Source organism: Nematolebias whitei, chromosome 13 (assembly GCF_014905685.2).
Source record: "Nematolebias whitei isolate Nwh7 chromosome 13, NemWhi1, whole genome shotgun sequence".
Classification (NCBI taxonomy): Eukaryota; Metazoa; Chordata; class Actinopteri; order Cyprinodontiformes; family Rivulidae; genus Nematolebias; species Nematolebias whitei.
In genome coordinates this window covers 1,486,313-1,495,923 of record NC_056510.1, presented here as the reverse complement: position 1 = coordinate 1,495,923, position 9,611 = coordinate 1,486,313, and the positions used below count along the sequence as shown (strand labels likewise).

Below are 9,611 nucleotides of genomic sequence, written 5' to 3'. Positions count from 1 at the left end.
CCACATCAACTCTGTGGATAAATACATCAAGTTCACACGAGAAGATGTAAAAAATGGCAGGTTGGCTTTCTTGGACTGTGAGGTCTCAGTCTCTGATAGAGGACATTTGCAAACTGAGGTGTACCACAAACCCACCCACACAGACCAGTATTTGCAGTTTGACTCCCATCACCCTTTGGAGCACAAGTTAGGAGTCATCAGGACTCTGTACCACAGAGCAGACAGCGTCCCCACTAGCTCAGGAGCCAGGCAGAAGGAGAAATCCCACACAAGACAGGCTCTAGAGCAATGTGGATATCCTAACTGGGCCTTCCTGAAAGCAGAGAAGAAACCCAAACAGGACTCCAGTCAGCCATCAGGTGAAAAGGAGGAACCCAGACCCAGACCAGTGGTCGTTCCATATGTTGAGGGAGTATCAGAGAAACTGAGACGTTTATTTTCTAAACACAACATCCCAGTGGCTTTTAAACCCCAAAATACATTAAAGACTGGTTCATCCCAAAGATCCAGTCCCCCGGCACAAACAGAGTAATATTGTGTATGTTGTTCAGTGTCAGGAGGGTGATCAGTCTTACATCGGGGAAACTAAACAACCACTGGCCAAAAGGATGGACCAGCACAGAAGATCAACATCATCAGGCCAGGACTCTGCGGTCTACACTCATCTCCAGGCCAGCGGTCACTCTTTCAGGGATGAAGATGTTCACATCCTGGACAGAGAGGAACGATGGTTTGAGAGAGGAGTAACGGAGGCCATCTTTGTGAAAAGAAACCGTCCATCATTAAACAGGTGTGGAGCCTCCAGGTTCAACTGTCCCCCTCTTACAATGCTGTGATTGCTAGTATCACTCAGCCCTCTGTGAACAGTAAACAGCCATCAGGTGCTAATGATCCATTGTTAGGCTGATGGTCCTTCTTGAGCATGTGATCAGCTGGTTCTGGTTGTCAGCAGCAAACTGGTTGATCCACTCTGAGAAGGTGCTATTTAAGAGACTGAGCTGAATACAGCACCTCAGACTGAGGAAGTCCTCAGGATGAGAGACGAAACATTTCTTTGATTTTTTTGCTTTGTTTTTTGAATGTCCGGAGGACCAGATGTAACTTTTTTAGATTCAGCACATAGTTAATTTTGATAAACCACGAGCTGAGGTCAGTGTCACAGGTGCTTCAGGATTCAGGTGTGCATTCCAAAGTGAGTCTGATAACCTGATTGTGTGCAGGTAAAGCAGGAGGTCCAGCCTCAGCCAGAGGAGGAGGAGACTGTGATCTGTATCAAAGAAGAGCCAGAGGAGGTGATGGCCTCCCTGCTGGACTGCCAGGTGGAGCAGGGTTGTGCTCCGAAGTCACAGGTCAGCTCGGAGTCAGGCTTGTCAACAAAAAAACTGCAAGCACATCAACTAATTTTTGTTAATTATATATATATAATTATATATTTTTTAAATTTTTTGATTCTTTAGCCTCAGTTCTCGATAGCAGAGCAGTTGAGACCTTCAGCACCTCAGAAAACTTGTGAACCCACTTTCAGCTCGGCGGAGCTCAACATCTGTAAGTAGAGCTGAGTGTACGTGGTACTCATTTTATTTACTCACTGAAATTTTTGATTTGGACAAATACATACTGCATATCTTTCCCCAGCAATAAACCACAGGTCAAACTGTACATTTATTGACAGATCAAAATTGATAAGAATGGAATTTGAAGTAGTTGAAATAAAGTGTGAAATGTTGCCTCTCGTAAACCTACGCTCTTCCATGACTGATGCTGGCCCAACGTACCATACCACTTTCTGTTTCCCCTCAGATGCACTGCCTCAGTTGACTGGCCTATTCCCCTCTGCGGTAGCCACACCCTCTGGTGTCTCACCTCGTCAGGCTGCTCGGCCTTGGACCAAAGACTTCAGCTTTTACGAAGAATATAAGCTGCGCAGAAACGAACTGCGGCGCCGAAACCTCAACAGACGCAGGGAGCTGGAGAAAACGTTGCCTCAGCCTCTGCTGGCAGATCTGGTGAGCCAAGTGTTGGAAGCAGAAATATTAACCTCGTCCCAGAAGTGGTCTGATTTTAATGACCGTGTTGTGTTCAAGGTGCGCGAGCGTCGAGAGAAGACCAGACTGAGAGTAGCTAGATGGAGGGCAAAGAGGAAACTCCAGGCCTGCCTAACCCAGAGTCAGGTCAATGATCACTCCTTTTCAGCACACGATAGATGACTAGAACCTGGATCCATAGATGGCCCCTATCAAAAAGGCTAAATGTATTTTGCATTAGTTCAGATCATTTTGTTTATCTAGTTTGCCAACATTTGTTTTTTACCAATCATGCAGTTAAACTGGCCACTAGGGAGCCACAAGCCAGTGTCTCTCTGGTTCTGGTCTCAAGTCGGGGTAATTGGTGGGGTTGTGTCAGGAAGGGCATCTGACTTAAAACTTCTTTTTTGCCAGAACTATAATGCAAGTTCATCAAAGTGAAACCATATCGGATTGGTCGAGGCCCGGGTTAACAAAAACCCACACCGGTGCTGTTGACAAACAGGGTGCCGGCGGAAATTGTGCTGCTGTTAGTTGAAGACCACAAGGAGGGAAACATGTCAGGAGACAGAGGAGAAGAGGAAAGTGAAGAATGTAAGACTGAGGGTTGCAACTCTTAAATGTGGGGACAATGACAGGCAAAGGTAGAGAGCTGGCTGACATGATGCTGAGAAGGAAGGTAGATGTTTTATGTGTCCAAGAGACCAAGTGGAAGGGCAGCAAGGCTCGCAGCACTGGAGCAGGGTTCAAACTGTTTTACCATGGTGTGGATAGAAAGAGAGAAGGAGTAGGGGTGGTCCTGAAGGAGGAGTTGGTAAAGAATGTAGTAGAGGTGAAAAGAGTGTCAGATAGGGTGATGTGTCTGAAGGTAGAAGTAGAAGGTCTGATGCTAAATGTTGTCAGTGGTTATGCTCCACAGGTTGGATGTGATGTGGAGGAGAAAGATCTGGATGAAGAGATAGAGAGTATTCCCAGGGAGGAGAGGGTGGTGATGGGAGCAGACCTGAATGGACATGTTGGTGAAGGAAACAGAGGATGAGGAAGTGATGGGTAGGTTTGGTGTCAAGGAAAATAACCAGGAAGGACAGATGGTGGTGGATTTCGCCAAGAGAATGGAAATGGCTGTAGTCAGCACCTATTTCCAAAAGAGGGAGGAGCATAGAGTGACCTATAAGAGTGGAGGAAGGAGTACGCAGGTCGACTACATTCTGTGTAGAAGAGGAAACCTGGGGGAGACTGGAGACTGTAAGGTTGTGGCAGGGGAGAGCGTGGCCAGACAGCATCGGATGGTTGTGTGTAGAATGACTGTTGTTGTGAAGAAGAGAAAAAGAGTAAAATCAGAGAAGACCAAATGGTGGAAGATGAAGAAGGAAGAATGTTGTGAGAAATTCAGAGAGGAGCTGTTAAAGGCTCTGGGTGGTAAGAAAGAGCTTCCAGATGACTGGACTACTACAGCAACAGTAATTAGAGAGACAGGTAGGAAGGTACTTGGTGTGTCATCTGGACAGAGAATGGATGATCAGGAAACCTGGTGGTGGAATAGAGAAGTGCAGGAAGATGTTCAAAGAAAGAGGTTAGTCAAGAAGAAATATGACAGAGAGAGGACTGAAGAGAGGAGACAGGAATGCAGTAGTCCCTCGATACTTCGCGGTTTGTTTATCATGGATTTGCTATATCACGTTTTTTCAAAATCAGAGTGGACATGACACAATTGTCTGATTGATGGATGAGCCATGCCTTGTTTATTTAAAATAAATTATTTAAAATGATTTTGCACCATGTGTGCAGCACACAAGTGCAGGGGAAGCTTCCTCCTGCAGCTGATCAGCTGATCTCTGCCACGCCCACATTTCTGCTGCAGCTTTGTGAAGAGTTAACCCTTTGATGTCCAGATGCACCGATTCACTTTTGTCTTCCAACTTAAAATTCAAAGTATGTCACATTGTAAAATCATCATAATTACAAAATATAAAAGTGTTCAAAGTTATTTTTAATTATTTTAGAACTTCTATGTTCAGTTGTTTCAGTGTCATTGATCAAGAAGAACATTTGTGCTCCGTGCTGCAGAGCTGAAGCTGCGTGACATCCTGTCATGTCCTGCTGCTCCTCTCTTCTCTACAATTTAAATTTAAATACTGTAACATTTTAATAAACAATCCATGCTGCATGGATTGTTTATTAAAATGTTACAGTATTTAAATAGTTTATTTAAGGAGGGAGATTGGAGGTGATTGCAGCCTGGCACATGTCATGACAAAGTTTACTGAACTTGAACTGAACTTGAACTGAACTTGAACTTGGAACTGTGTCACTACTTTGCGGTTTTTCACTTATCACGGGGGCTGGGGACAGAAGGCCCGCGATAAACAAGGGACTACTGTATAAGGAGGATTTTTGTATTGAATGTTTTTTGAATTTACTGTATAAGGAGATACGATGAAGAGCAAAGAGGGAGGTGTCAAACAATGTTCCCTCCCTCTAAGCTGGTCTCCTGTGCAATGACACACTGCTCGCACATTCTCTGCGCACAAAAAATCAATGCTGCAAAGTGACGGACTGCCTATCACAACCACCCGCACCGTGACATTTCCTGGTGGCCTTACCCACTCAGTGACCGCTGAGGAGCCGCAACAATCGATTAATCAGTCGATTAGTTTTCGATTAATCAATGGGTCATCCAAAAAAAAAAAAAAAAAAGGTTTTAATTCCCGCCTTTTATTCCAAAATTTGACTAACATAGAAAATCACACAAAAAACAGCTTACTACTTGACTATTGTGTTAGTAAAATATTGAATAATAAAAAATAAAAGTTTGTCAAATAGCTTCAATAAAAAAATTAATGTACATAAAAATATATGCAAATGTATCTTTATACCTGCACAGTATGTAGCAAGTTTGTAAAATGTGTCCTTGAAGGAAGAGTGTAACCTGGATTAACCTGGATTAACCTGGATTAAAAGTGTGGATTATTGTAGTGAAGCCTTCGTGTTCAACCATGGACAGAGGCCTCATGTCAGTGACGATCATGTTCAGGATGTTTCAGTGAAGACAGCTGCTGCTGTGGTGTCCATGATGTCTGTCCATCATGAAGGATGTTGTTGTTTGTTGTTGTTTTCTGGAATGAGACAGTAAATATGTTTTATATCATAATTTACAGCAACTCAAGAAATGCCTTGTTTCACTTACAGTGTTAGGTTCAGGCAAAAGTAGCTAAAAGAGCAATTAAACACACACACACAGACATATATAAAATACTTAATTCCACACATTTGAGTAGATGTAATAAATTACTTTAATTCCTGTTTAAATGCAAATCATCCTGCCATACCTGCAGTGTCTTCAGACTTTGCCAGCAAATTAAAAGTTGAAGCTTAATCATTAAATTATTATTTTTGTGTTAGATTTATTTATAAATCACATTTAAACACTGATTGTACCAATTAAATTAAATAAAAAGTAACACACGTTCTCTATCCCCGTCATTAATCAACAAACAAACAAACAAACAGCTTCATCTTCAGACAGACTGACGTTACGTTTTCTCTCTTGAAACAGAACAAAGTGTTAAATTGTAGAGACTCACCTGCAACACATGAAGAGTTGTATCAGCTGCAGCTCCTTCCTCCTCCTCGTGACTCCCACATGTTTACGTTTCATCTCCGTGGTTCTCCCGTGTCGTGTCGTCACTTTTCAAAGCTGCATCTTGCTCAGTTTTTATCTTTGTGAAGAGCTCCCACACTTTGGAGGACTTGGGTCAAACAGTTTTCTCTGCGTCGGTCATTTGTCAAATTTACTTAATTTTCTTTGAAAACACTTTACTCTGCTTCCACCTCGCTCTGTTCAACTCGCTCTGCAGAGTTTTTTTAACTTTATTCAGTCAGTCAGCATTGGCAATGCTCTATAGGTGTACAATATCATATTCAAACCTCTGTAGTAAAATATTGTGATCAACTGTATCAAATGCAGCACTGATGTCTAACAGGACCAGTAGAGACACAAGTCCATTGTCAGAGGCCATGAGAATATCATTAGTGACTTTTACTAGTGCTGTTTCTGTGCTATGATGAGCTCTAAACCCTGACTGAAACTCTTCAGATTATTTTTTTGTAGATGTTCACGCAACTGACCTGCAACTATTTTCTCTAGAATTTTTTAGATGAAAGCTAGATTAGATATAGATCTATAGTTGGCCAGAATTTCTGAATCAAGGTCAGACTTCTTAAGTAAAGGTTTAATTACAGCAACCTTAAAGCGCTGTGGTACATAACCATCCATTAAAGACAAATTAAGTAGATCCAAAATGTGGACATTAATTAGGGGAAATACCTCTTTAAACAGTCTGGTTGGGATGGGATCTAGCAGGCATGTGGATGGGATCTAGCAGGCATGTGGATGGTTTGGATGAGGTTATTATTTTTGACAATTCAGAGCTCAACATGACAAAAACTGTCCAAACATAAATCAGGCTCTAGTGAAATTTTTAAAGTTGTCTCATCTGACAGGGGACTAGAGATAGTAGAAGGAAGGATGGTTTGAATTTTCTCTCTAATTGAAATAATTTTATTTATAAAGAATCTCATGAAGTCATCACTACTTATAGTTGTAGGGATACATGGTTCAACAGAAATGGGACTTTTAATTAGTCTAGCAATAGTACTAAACAGAAACCTAGGGTTATTTTTATTCTCCTCTATTAAAGATGAGTAATATAAAGTTCTAGCTTTATGGAGAGCTTTTTTATATGTTAGCAGACTATCTTTCCAAGTTAAATAAAATTCTTCAACATTAGTAGAGCGCCATTTTCTCTCCTGGTTTCTAGATGCTGCTTTAAAGTACGTAACTCAGAATTGAACCAAGGAGCCAGTTTCCTCTGATTGATTACTTTCTTTTTCAGTGGAGCAATTTTATCAAGTGAAGTTTGCATTGAAGTTGTAAGATGATCAACTAGATGATCTAAGTCTCTGTTCTCTGATGCATTACTCTGCAAGACAGAGGAAACATTGATGGAAGAGACTGTTTCAATTTGGTTACAGCGTTTTCTGATAAGCACCTGCTGAGATGAAATTTACTCTCAGTGACTGTGTAGTCATTTAATGTAAACTCAAAGGTTATTAAAAAATGGTCGGACAGAACAGGATTTTGAGGAACTATTACCAAGTCCTTAATCTCTACACCATAGGTCAGAACTAAATCAAGAGTGTGATGATAAGAATGAGTAGATGTGCGGACGTTTTGGGTAAAACCAAATGAGTATTAAATTATTAAAGGCTATACTTAAACTATCACTCTCAACATCCACATGAATATTGAAATCACCCATTATGATGATTTTATCAGTATTTAATAGTAAGTCGGTTAATAATTCTGATAATTCAGACAAAAACTTGAGAGTCAGCACCTGGTGGACGATATATAACAACTAGTAAAAGTGGCTTTTCTGATTTCCATTTTGGATGAGAAAGACTGAGGGACAGTGATTCAAAAGAATCATAACTAATAACTGGTTTGGCATTAATCAATAATCCTGACTGAAAAATAGAAGCTACTCCTCCACCTCGGCCAGTTGTTCTAGGAACATGAACATTTAAATAATTAACAGGAGTGGATTCATTTATACCAACAAAATCCTCCTGTTGTAGCCAAGTTTCTGTCAGACACAATAAATCAATATGATGATCAGTTATCAGTTCATTAACTAACAGGGATTTAGAGGAAACAGATCTGATGTTCAAAAATCCACATTTAATGATTTAATATCATTTTAACCATGACATAAATATGTCAATGATTTTAACGGAAATTCTAGTGGCGTAAATTAGCAACATGAAAATCTGCGGAGATAGAGCACGTACTTTTCTAAGTAAATTAAAATGGACTGTACTTCTACAGCTCCTTTCTATCTTATTTCAAGATACTCAAAGCTCTTTACAACAGTCTGTGCCTCTTTTACCCATTCATACAGCTCTATACTAGATCTCTACGAAGCTAATTGAACAAATCATTCTAAAGAGACTGATCAGAGCTTTTAGATCACATTCATGCACTGATGGACACACATCAGAGGCAACGAGGGGTTCAGTGTCTTGCCCAGGGACACTTCAGCATGTGACTGCTGGTGGATTCGAACCCCCAACTCTTGTATTGGAGGACGACTGCTCTAACCACTCAGCCACAGCCGCCAGTTCTTATTCATAACTGGAATTATAACATTGTATAAGAAAATTAATCAATTTATTGAAAGATATATTTGAATTAATATTAATAAATACAGTATGTTTCATAAATATATTTTATTAATATCAAGTAATTATTTCCAGTACATTTTCCTTAATCTAGCATATTGAACGGCGATCCGTGCGACTTGGAAGTATTCCTTTTAGCGCACGTGCAAATGAGCTACACTACGGATCATGCTTCCGTAACAGATCGGGCAGCGACAGCGCTCAGGAGGAGTGGAGACACGTCTGTGTTGCTCGCTCACCAGTTTAGCAAGCTTAGTGCGGGCAGTTGTTGACTGGGGGGTCATAAACATATATACGTGGTTAGTAGGATGCTTGAGAGAAGTGGAGCGCTACATCTGTAGCATCTTAGCATTAAGCTGTAAGGCGCTGTGTTCAGGTGCATTAAAGTTGAAATGTCTTTAAAACCCACAGCTGAATTCACACAAACTTGGTGAGAAACACGATTTAAATATGTGGAATTAAAGTTAGGAACGCTACATGAAATGTTGCTTTTTTTGTACACTAGTGTACACTTTATTGCACATTGGTGCACGTGTGTGTGTGTACGCACGCGTGCACGCACACCAGTGTATCCCCCCACATTACAGATGCTTCTGACACCCATGCCCCTGGAATTAATAAAGTATCTTTCTTATTTAATGTTAAGTACTTTTAGCCACAGAAAAGTCCAATATTTGTAGTTTTTAAATATAACAACCATCATGATGTATTTGTGTCTTTATATAACCTTTGTTCGCCAAAGAGGACAAAAGGCTTGTCAAAAAAAAGTTTGAGAACCACCGATGCGAACCTTCCACTAAAATTATAATTATTCTCCTTCTCAGAAAACATTTGGAACATCTGAGATCGTTGAGATTTGAGTTGTTTTCAGACGGCAACAATCTGCTTTGGTTTTGTCCAACAAGCTCATCTCGACCGAATATTCTACGCTGACGATGCTCGAGCTCTTTAAACAAAAAGCTTCTTTCTTCATTATGGAACCCATGTTGGCCTCATTGTGTTTCAGGTTCCTCCTCCAGCCACCGGCGGTGAGACACCTCAGCGAATCTTCAGCCCAACAGCTTCTTCAGCAACAGCCCCGCCGGCCTCCCCCTTGTACCCTCCTCCCCCTCCCCCCCCTTGCTCCTGCGTGGGTCCAACATGGCTTCACATGACCACACTGTGACATCATCTTCATCCTACCAGGTCACCACGGAGCGTCTCACTGACAGACGTACAAACGTTGCAGTGAACTTCACATGAACACACTCATGAAGATCAAAGCATTCAAAAATAAAAGTCACATTTAAAATAAAACATTCACATCTATTATCTATCGATCGATCATAGATAGATCCCCCCCCC

At 41.0% G+C, this 9,611-nt stretch overlaps 2 long non-coding RNA genes across 2 annotated transcripts in view; both read left to right on the top strand.

The window, feature by feature from the left end:
- LOC119418913 overlaps positions 1-1,521 on the top strand; it is a 2,367-nt gene extending 846 nt beyond the window's left edge. The window contains exons 2-3 of the long non-coding RNA XR_005187231.1: positions 1,221-1,349; positions 1,458-1,521. This is a non-coding gene — a long non-coding RNA (uncharacterized LOC119418913). The remainder of the gene's footprint in view (positions 1-1,220; positions 1,350-1,457) is intronic.
- Positions 1,522-1,806: 285 nt separating this feature from the next.
- Positions 1,807-9,566, top strand: LOC119418912. Its single transcript, XR_005187230.1, has 3 exons — positions 1,807-2,006; positions 2,085-2,171; positions 9,274-9,566. It is a non-coding gene; the product is annotated as an uncharacterized LOC119418912 (long non-coding RNA).
- Positions 9,567-9,611: the final 45 nt, after the last annotated feature.